Source organism: Nannospalax galili, unplaced genomic scaffold (genome assembly GCF_000622305.1).
Source record: "Nannospalax galili isolate Female #2095 unplaced genomic scaffold, S.galili_v1.0 scaffold707, whole genome shotgun sequence".
NCBI lineage: Eukaryota > Metazoa > Chordata > Mammalia > Rodentia > Spalacidae > Nannospalax > Nannospalax galili.
This window is the reverse complement of record NW_008356263.1, coordinates 609,838-620,779: the sequence shown is the minus strand read 5'-3', so window position 1 is coordinate 620,779 and position 10,942 is coordinate 609,838.

Sequence of the window (10,942 nt, the reverse complement as noted above, 5' to 3'; positions counted from 1 at the left end):
TGGTCTACATAGTGAGTTCTAGGCCAGCTGGGGCTACAGGGAGACCCTGTCTCAAAAGGACCAACCCCCCCCCCCAAAAAAGAGGGCAGAAGGCTGGGGTTATAGCTCAGAAGCAGCATACAGTGAGGCCCTGAATAAAGCCCTGCCATAGTAAAAAAAGAAAAAAAAAATGTGGAGAGAGAGCACCATGACCCTAGGCTGCTACCATCTCAGGTCTAGGGTAGGGTGGACTGTTGTTCTGGGCAAGGAAAGGAGAGGAACCACATCCAAATGGACCCAGACCAACAAAGCAGGTTTTAGTTTCTGACTTCAGACTATAAGTCATTTGTTTGTTTTTTGAGATAGAGTCTGCTGTAGTCCAAGCTGCCCTTGACCTCACTATGTAGCAGAAGCTAGCCTTGAACTCCTGATCTTCCTATCTCTACCTCTAAAGTCCTAGGATTGTAGACATGCATCAGCATACCTTGCTTCAGGCTGAACCTGAAAAAGGTTACAGTTTTCTTCTACTGGCCACCAGAGTTCCCCGGTGGTCTTAGGCCCAAGTTGGCCAGACCATGCCTTCTAGACTGCAGACATCCTTGGGCCCTCCCAGCTTCCACAGGCTCTTGGCTGCCTCTCGAGAGCACACCACAGTGCTTTAAGGAAGCTCCAGAGGATGCAGCAGCTCTTCCCCACCAAAGTGCAGCTGGGTCTAGTGGCTGAGGTGTCCTCCCACACTTGAGACCTGAGATTTGGCCTTTCAGGAATGACCTATTAGGCACTTGAAGACCCTTTAAGAGGCAGCTGTTATACAGGGATGCTGAGTCCAGTGGCCTCAGTGGCTTGGAACTTCCTGACTTAGGCAGGTCACAGGACATCTCCATGCCCCACTTAACTCCAGGGTGAAGTAGGGAAGAGCAATAGCATTGCCTAAGCCTGTGGGCATTTAATCATTTAATACACTAAAATCTTATGAAAGTGCATGAATGTACCACTGTATAGTTGATATTGACAAGATATTATTAATGTCCTTGTTAAGAGCCAAAGAGATTTTTTTTTCACAGAGAAAACAGCTTCCTTGACCAGAAAGATTTTGTTTGTTTGTTGTTGTTGTTTGAGGCAAGGACTCACTACGTAGACCAGGCTGGCCTCAATCTCACATAGGTCTGCCTGTCTCTGCCTCTGGAGTGCTTGGATTAAAGGTGTGTGCCACCATGCCTGGCTAAACAGAATCTCTTTATTTCACTCATAGATGAAAGACTTGCAGGAAGCTGTTGTCCTCCTCAGCTGTGAGGCAGGCTAAGGGGGCAGATGTCCAGCTGAAGCCTGCTGTGAGGTCCTGCCCTCACTTAACCCTCTCTGTATTTCAGCCCCTAGTTACCATCTGAAAACTGCTGGAGCCAGGTTGACTGAAAAGCTCACCTGGGGAGGACCCTTGACCTGCCATGACTTCCAGAGCCATCATCCTAAGGCCATTGAAGACCCTACACTGTACCTCTGCACAGATGTCAGAGGGTCCATATACCTCACATCCACATTCTAAGTGTCTCCACTGGCTGGGAAAAGTCTCCTTAGAGTGCTGACCAGTTTCATTTCAAATATATTACCTCACATGACATGTGGACCTCCCAGATACCCCAGAAACCTTCTATACTTCCTTTGTAGGTCCTTTTTCCCAAAGAACTTTTTTGCTTTCTGTCTTTATATACCCTTACACCTCAGTTTGTGATTTTGATTCATGAATCATTTAAAAAGGCAGGATTTGGCTCCTTTTTGGTGTGGAATGAGTCAGTGTTTTATTCTGTAGTCCAGGAAGACCCAGAACTCACTAGGTAGCCTAGGCTGGCCTTTTAAAACTTAGGGCAGAGTCTGAAGAGATGGCTCAGTGGTTAAGAACACTGGTTGTTCTTGTAGAAGACCTGGGTTCGAATCCCAGCACCCACATGGCAGCTAACAACTGCCTGTAACTCCAGTCCCAGGGGATTCGACGGCCTCTTCTGACCTCTGCGGGCATTGCACAACATGAGTGCACTTACCTACATGCAGGCAATACACGCATACACATAAAATAAAAATAATAAAATTTTTTAAAAAACTTAGGGCAATCCTCTTACCTCAGCCTTAATAAAAATTTTTTCTTTTCTTTTTTCCTTTTTTTTTTTTTTTTGATACAGGATCTCCCTGTAGCCCCAGCTGTCCTGGAACTTGCTATGTAGACAAGGCCGGCCTTGTCCTCACAGACATCCACCTACCTCTCCTCTCGAGTTCTGGGATTAAAGACGTGTGCCACCACGCCCAGCTATTTTATTTTTGAATTTTTAATTATTTTAATTTTAGTGTATCAGTGTATTGCCTGCATGTGTGTGAGTGCAGCCATGTCCTGCAGTGCCCGTGGAGGTCAGAAGCAGATGTTGGATTCCCCTGTAATTGGAGTAATGGACAGTTGTTAGCCGCTATGTGGGTGCTAGGAATTGAACCCGGGTCCTCTGTAAAAGCAGTCAGTGCCCTTAACCACTGAGCCATCTTTCCATCCCTGTGCTCATCTTTTTCTACACCACATTTCACTTGGTCCCACTGACACTGCTTTCCTGGTTCTTCTGCCACACTGGCTATTCTCTTTGTTTCCTTTCCTAGGTTAACTTTGACACTGACTTTTACATGTTGGAACATCCTGACTCACATCCCTTTCTCTTTTTTATTTTTTTTTAATTAAAAAAAATTTTTTTGAGACAGGGTCTCCCCTGGCCTGGAACTCTCCCAGCTGGCCTGGAACTCACTATGGAGACCAGGCTGGCCTCGAACTCACAGAGATTCACCTGCCTCTGCCTCCCGAGTGCTGGGATTAAAGGCGTACGCCACCACGCCTAGCCTTCCTTCTCTTTTTCATATATTTTCTACAAACTAATGACTCCCAGTTCATACCTTCATCCTGGACCTTTCTCTCAAGTGCCAGACTTGAGCACCAGCCCAATGACAACTCATTAGATAGTCAATAGGCCGCTCTGACTTTAGTCCAGTTCAACTCCTACTTTTCAGTTCTCTCCTGGCTCTCTACCAGGCTCCCAACTCTTCCATGGCATCACCATTCAAACAGTTACACCACCCCAAAACTTAATACTCCACTGACTGTCATGTCTAGAGCATCTCTTGCTTCTACTTTTATTTTGGTCTGTTTGAGACAGGGTCTCCCTGTAGCCCCAGCTAGCCTGGAACTCACTATGTAGACCAGGCTGGCCTCAAACTCACAGAGGTCCACCTGCCTCTGCCTCCCAACTGCTGGGATTAAAGGCACATGCCACCATCCCCAGGGTGTCTACTTTTTAAAAGATATATTTTATTTATTTTGTTTTGAGACAGGATCTCACTATGTAACCCTAGGCCTGGAACTCACTATGTAGACCAAGATGGCCTTGAATTCACAGAGATCTGTCTACTTCTGGGATTAAAAGTGTGCATCAACATGCCTGGCCAATTTATTTTATTTTTAATTATGTGTATACGTGTGTGTCTGTATAAGGTATGTGCATGTGTGATTGCAAGTGTCCACAGAATCCAGAAGGCATCAGATCCCCTGGGGCCAGAGCTGTAGGCAACTCTGAGCCGCTCAATGTGGGTGCTAGGAACTGAATTCTGATCTTCTACAAGGGCAGCGTGAGCTCTGTATTAGTTACTTTTCTGATGCGAAAAAATACTATGACCAAGGCAACTTATAGAAGGAAGAATTTATTTTGGCTTATGGTTCCTTAGGGAGCATCCATAATGGTGGGGGTGGCATGGCATTAGGCAGCTGGAACAGGAAACTGAGAGATACATCCTCAACAGCAAACATCTTCATCTCTTCACAAAGAGAATGAATTGGAAGTGGGTTGAGGCTGTGGGCTCTCAAAGCCCACCCCTAGTGATGTGCTTCCTCCATTAAGGCTGCACCTCCTAAAGGTTCCATGACAGTACCACCAACTGACCAAATGTTCACATACATGAGCCTATGAGGAACATTTCTCATTCAAACTACCACAAGCATTTAATCACTGAGCCATTTCTCTAGCCCCTCACTCTCACTTTTATTTATTTATTTATTTATTTATTTATTTATTTATTTATTTATTAGTCTTTTTGAGACAGGGTCTCCCTGTAGCCCCAGCTGTCCTGGAACTCACTATGTAGACCAGGCTGGCCTTGAACTCACAGACATCCACCTGCCTCTGCCTCCCAAGTGCTGGGATTAAAGGCGGACCACGCCCGTCCACTCTCACTTTTATTATTTTTTAATTTGGGTCTATATTGATGGTATCTCCTGATTAGTACCTCCTTTAACTTGAAGTTCATTTGTCTCTCTTATTCTCCCTATGTGTGTGGTGTATGTGTATATGTGTTTATAACCCCTCTAGAATGAAAGCCTGAGATATGAAGGAATCCATTGTTTATGTTTATTACTCTCCTGGGAGAGTTTGCCCCATACAGTGAGTTTTCAATAAATTATAGAAAGAATGAAGAGAGAGAAGCTCTGGGGACAGCAGAGCTGTGTGATCTTGGGCAAGTCAAACCTGCTTTCAAGGTTACTTATTTGATGTACCAACCCCACTTCCCGTCTCACTGTAGTCCTGTTTGAGGCAGAATTCATGTAGCTCTCTCTGTCTTTGCTATATAGCTGAATCTGGCCACAAGCTCCTGATTCTCCCAAGTGCGGAGATTCCAGGCACGTCCAATCATGTCCAGTTTCACTGGGGTATTTTAAAAAATTTGAGCCAGGTGTGTAGTCCAGCACTTGGGAGGCACGGGCAGGTGGATCTCTGTGAGTTCAAGGCCAGTCTGGTCTACACAGTGAGTTCTAGGACAGCTGGGGCTACAGGGAGACCCTGCTTCAAAAAGACAAAAAAAATTGAATTTTTTCAATTTTCATACAATATAATTTAATAGTATTTAGATCCCCTCTCCTATCTGCATTTCCCCTTATTGCCCCCTATTTCATATATATATTTGTGTCCCCAAATATCCTTCAGTGTGGTGCCTGGCTAACCTACCACGAGTCACATCCTTAAAAGAGCCTGACTCCCTCCTAGCAGTCATTGGTTGCATAGTCCCTCAGGTAGGGTTGGGGATTCTTTTTTAAAAAAAAATTTATTGAGGGGCTGGAGGGATGGCTCAGCAGTTAAGAACACTGGTTGTTCTTGCAGAAGACCTGGGTTCGAATCCCAGCACCCACATGGCAGCTAACAACGGTCTGTAACTCCAGTTCCAGGGGATCCGATGGCCTCTTCTGTCCTCCACAGGCATTGCGTGACATGGGTGCACTTACCTACATGCAGGCAATACATGCATACACATAAAATAATAAAATAAAATAAAATTTATTGAATTTTTGTGTATTTCATACAGAAAACCATCTTTATACCCCCACAGAAATTCATACATTTTGTCATTAGTGTTAAGGTCTGTCATGTAAAGTTAGTGTCCCCAGATGTTCTTCAGTGCAAATCCATCCACTGGGATCTAGTCAGTCTATTTACAGTACCCTCTGTTTAAGGAGATCAGCTCATTCTCACCTAGTAGTAATCAGCTGCCAATAATTCTGTTCATTTCCACAGTTCTGTTCTGGGGTTTTGCCTGCTTAAATTTGCATGGGTCTTGTGCATGCTGACACCATTGCTGTAGGTTCAGGGTTGGGGCTTCTTACCCACTTCCTCTATGCTGGGATTTTGTGTGGTTTGAGCTAGCATAGGACTTATGCATGCTGTCACCATTACTGTAAATTCATATGAGTAACTGACCAGCTCTGGAAAACTCTGTTTCTTGTGGTCATCCACCACCTCTGGCTCTTACAGTCTTTCTGCCCACTCTTCCACAGTGATCCCTGAGAGGTAGAAGTGCTATTCAGGGATAAGCACTCTGCACCCTCTTGTTTTCTGCACATTGGCCAGTTGTGGGTTTCACCATAGGCTGCATAAGAAAGCTTCTGTGATGAGAGTTGAGATGCATTAATCTATGGATTTAACAATAAGTCATTAGGAGTCAGTGTAATACTGTAACTATAGAAGACTAGTATTAGGCTGTCCCCTATGCCTGTGACCCGTCTAACCTCAGGTTCCTAGGCCTGATATCAATGTCAGGTATGGGCTCCATCTTATGAAGTGGAGCTTAAATCCAATTCGAGAGTGGTTGATTACTCCCATAATATTTGTGCCCCTGATGGGCATATCTTGTCAGGCCAGTTGTTCTAGTTCACAGGATTCACAGCTGGGTAAGGCTGATGATGATTTTTTCCTTTTGGTAGGATGAATAGCACTTTCCAATACCATGAAAGCTAGAAAGTACTCGAAGTCAGCACCAGCTTGATTTTTCCTTGCTTCTTCTACAGCTCATATATGTAGTGTCTTCAGCAATAGGATCTTACTGTGAAGTTCTGGTGGGTAACCAGAGCAGGGCAATGGTCAATAGTATTTGAGTCTATGGGACCTCTGGTCAACAACTTCAAGAGAGGGAGTCCATTCCTGGTATTGGGGTTTTATTTTGTATGGTGTCTAGTAGGGGCAATGTCCCCCTGTTATAAGGCAACTCCTTTAAATCTTTTTATAATGTGTATGTGTATACTTTAAGAAGCTTCTAGAGTGGTAGGTTTCCATATGACTTTTTCTAAAGGCCTTTAGTGTTGAGTTTTAAGATTTTTTATTTATGTCTGTGTGTGTATATTTGCATGTGAGTGCAGTACCTGAAGAGGCCAGAGAGGGCATTAGGTTCCCCCTAGATTTAGAATGACAGGCAGTTATGGGATGCTGGACATGGGTGCTGGGAAATGAACTCAGGCCCCCTGCAAGAGCAAGTGCTCTTTCTAGTTCTCACTGAGGTCTTCAGGGAATCACTTGACGTGTTGTGAAAGATTAGGATATTCTTATGCTTTTGTGTTTGTTTTTGAGATAGTCTCTTTTTTTAAATATTTTATTTATTATTTTTATTTTATGAGTATGAGTGTATTGCCTGCATATATGTGAGTGCATCCGTGTCATGCAATGCCATGGAGGTTAGAAGAGGGTATTGGATTCCCCTGGAACTGGAGTTAAGGACGCTTCGTAGCCGCCATGTGGGTGCTGGGAATCAAACCAGGGTCCTCTGCAAGAGCAGTCAGTGCCATCTCTCCAGCCCTGAGACTGGGTCTCTTTATAACCCCAGTTGGTCTGGAACTCCACTGTAGACCAGGCTGGCCTCGTTCTCACAAAGATCCCTGCCTCTGCCTGTCAAGTGCTGGGATTAAAGGTGAGCCACCACACCTGGCCCATATTCATTTTTTTTAGGTTTATTTTTATTCTTGTGGGTATTGGGGTGGGGGGTTAGAAGAGGGTGTGTGATCCTCTAGAGCTGGAGTTACAGGTAGTTGTGAGTTGTTGGTATTGGAAACCAAACTTAGGTTCTCTCCAAGAGTAATAAGTGCTCCTAACAGCTGATCCATCTCTCTCCAACCCCAGATCTTCTGTTCTTTCAAATACTTCTTGGGCTGTCAAGATTGCTCAGTGATAAGGACACTTGTAGCTAAGCTTGACTATCTGAGTTTGATCCCTGGAACCCACATGGTAGAAGGAGAGAACTTTCACAAGTGTTCACATATTAATGAGTGCCAGTCATGTGCCCCCCACATACATACACACATACATGTAAAAAAATTCAAGTACTTCCTTATCCTTGTGTAGGAGAGGAAGTGCCAGGCTTAAGCACAGGCTGCACTAAGAGAACACAGCTTCTGCTTTGAGAGTGCAGCCTGTGCTTCCACAAAATAGCCAACCTACAATCTGCCCGGATGAGGGGATCCTGTCCAGATGAGGGGATCTATCAGGAAGTGACACACCAACTTATGGGGCACTGGAGGCAGGGGGAGAGGTATACAAGGCTTGCACTTCCCAGCAATAAACGAGTCTGCAGCACCTCACTTAGTGCCTGCTCTCACCCGACTCCCAGAGTCTGTGTGTTGATTCCACGCCACTCACCCCCACCTCGGCCAGAACCTAGCTCCCTGCAGTCTCTCATGAGCTGGACCCCTGAGAGAACCTGCAACATCCTTGGACTATGTTGTGACTGAGAGCAGGTAACAATCTTGGCAGAGCATGTGCTCTGCCCATCTCTTTATCCCCTTTTGTAAGTACTGTACATGTACTTCTCTGCTACTGTTTGACCAAAGTCAGCTTCATTTTCAAATGGACTCCACTTCCAGCCATAAGCACACCTTTCTCATTCTACTTCCCAGTAGTCATATGTGAAGACTCTGGGCCCTGTAGACACATAGATGCTGTGTAAACTGTGAAGTGAACAAAAACATGCAAAAAGCATTGACTGAGGATAATAAACATTTGGGAAAACCCTGAGCCTCAGGCTGACAGGAAGCAGATCCCAATGAAGAATAAATGAAGAGGGGAAGTAGCCCTCACTTCTTCTAGGTATGCATCAAACTTCAAAGCACACCTCAGATGGATTAAAAGGCCAAATGAAATCCAATCGTGTGTGCGTGCGTGCGTGCGTGCGTGCGTGTGTGTGTGTGTGTGTGTGTGTGTGTGTGTATTCAGGGGAGCCAGGCTGACTATTCATCAGATCTGTAAAGCAGGTAACACTAAGACATTGGAAGTAAAATTGCCTCATAAAATCCTTATTTTGCAAGAACAGTAAAAAAAAAAATGTAAAAAGCAAAACGAGGGAAAATGTTTTTGACAAATCTTGTTCTTGTTTTGTTTTTAGAGAGGGGCCTCACTATGTAGATCAGGATCACCTCAAACTCACAGATAACCATCTGCTTCTGCCTCTGCTGGGATTAAAGGCTAGTGCCACTACACCCAACAAACCCTGATCTTACTAAAACTTCACAAGTTGAGGTGGGGCATCTAGCCCTAGGGAGGCAGAGGCAGGTGGATCTCTGTGAGTTCAAGGTCAGCCTGGTCTACATAGTGAGTTCCAGGCCAAGTGAGGCTACAAAAAAAAAAAAAAAAAAAAAAAAAAAAAGTAAACAAAAACCCCTGCAGGTAACAGGTTGAGTGGATTCAAATCTTTGCATTTTTGGAGCCTCTCACAGGCAGCTCTGGGCCCCTGCGAGGATTGGCAGGCAGTTCCTTTAGTTGACCAGGGGAAGAGCCAGGCCTGTCAACGTGCCTCCCTTGAAGGAGCCAGACAAATAGGCAAGAAATAGCAATGTGCAGGGGGATGGGAAGAGGAGACTCATTAGGAAAGACAAAAAACGTAAGGACCTTCGGGGACCCAGGGGCGGAAGTGCGGCGGCCCGGATCAGACACAAATTGGGAGGCGCGGCCAGGATGCACGAAGCGGATGCCCCTGCGGCCCCGCCGTGCGCGCTGTGCGCTGACTACTAAGGGCCACATGAGGCCGCGTCCGCCCTGAATCACTCAGCGCCATCATCACACAGGTGCCTAGCGAGCTCTGCGGGGGAGGGGGTGGGGGACAGGACACGGGAACAACACGGACACGTGCGCAGAGCGGCGCCCCTCGAGCCTGCAGCTTCTGCAGTTCCAGGGCCTCTCTGGGTCCTCCTTCTGTCCTCTGGGTACAAGCCCTGTCTAGTCAAAGAGCCCAGGGAGCTAGTGGGAAAGGGTAGGCCACCGTGCAAAGTGTGGGAGGGCACAACTCAGCACAGTTTTGCAAAGTAGTTTTGTAAGAGCCAGTGTGTGTGTGTGTGTGTATGTGTGGTGTGTGTGTGTGCCCACGCACGCATGTGTATGCATGTGCTCGTGTGCTTTCACATGTGTGTGCATGTCTGCCTGTGTGTGCATGCATGCCTGTGTGCCTGTGTGTACACACGTGTTTGTGTGTGTGTGTGTGTGTGTGTGCCTGCACGCACATTCATGAATCCTCCTCGCTACATGTGCCACCACACCTGGCTTCCTCAGGGATTTTCACACATAGGTGTCATTAGAGTATGTGGCAGTCTTCTGCCGAGTTTACATTGCTTCCTACTGAGTTACATAAGATTCCATGAGGAGAGGCTGGCGAGATGGCTCAGCTGTTAAAGAGTACTGGCTGCTCTTCCAGAGGATCTGGGTTTTTAGTTCCCAGAATCCACATGGTGGCTAACAATCTGTAACTCCAGTTCCAGGGGATCTATGCCCTCTTCTGGCCTCCATAGGCATTGCTCGTATTGATGCACTTACATATATGCAGGCAAAACATTTATACACATAAAAATAAATAAATAAATAATAAAAATACATCGGTGGAAACATTTGGAAGGTGGGAGATCTTGGTTATAGGCCTCAGATGCCATCTGATGACATTCTAAGCCTTTGTTTTGGTGGAAGCTAGAAATAGTGAATATTCCAGAAAACAAGGCAGATGTGACAGCTTATATCAGCTTCAGGAATCATACAGAACCAATACTATCATACTTTACTGGTTAAAATAGCCTCAAGCTGTCCAGGGGGTCAGGCAACGGTATAGCTAGTCTTGGTGGCACAAGGCTATAATCCCAGCACTGAAAAAACTGAGGCAGTCTGGGCTACATATCCAGACATTGTCTCAAAAATCAAAGAAAACAAAAAACAAATGTGAGAGAGAAAGAGAAAGAGAGACAGTAGCGTTCACCTCTGGCTGGGAAGCTTCGCCTCTGGCTGGGAAGGCTTGCTAGAAAACTGGGAGATAATCATTTTAAATAATGGAAGTCAGGAAAGAAGACTGTGGTTTGGGACAGATTTTTCCCAAAAAGTGTTGCTGAGGAGAGGAACAGGGTAATTGAAGGAGACTTTAAGGATGGGGCCTAGCACTAGGGTCTTCTACAGCGGAGTTGGAGCAGTGAAGCCAGGCCAAACCTCCAACCTCCCTCTGGTTTCTTGGCCACTTAGCTCATTTCCATCATCTCATTATAGGTCGCCTCTCTGAGGCCACTGCATGCATAAATGCGTGTCCTTGCATCTCATCCCCACACTCCTTCCCTTCTTCCATCCCAGCTGCAGAGCTCCCAGCCTGACCTCATCCTGTGGGT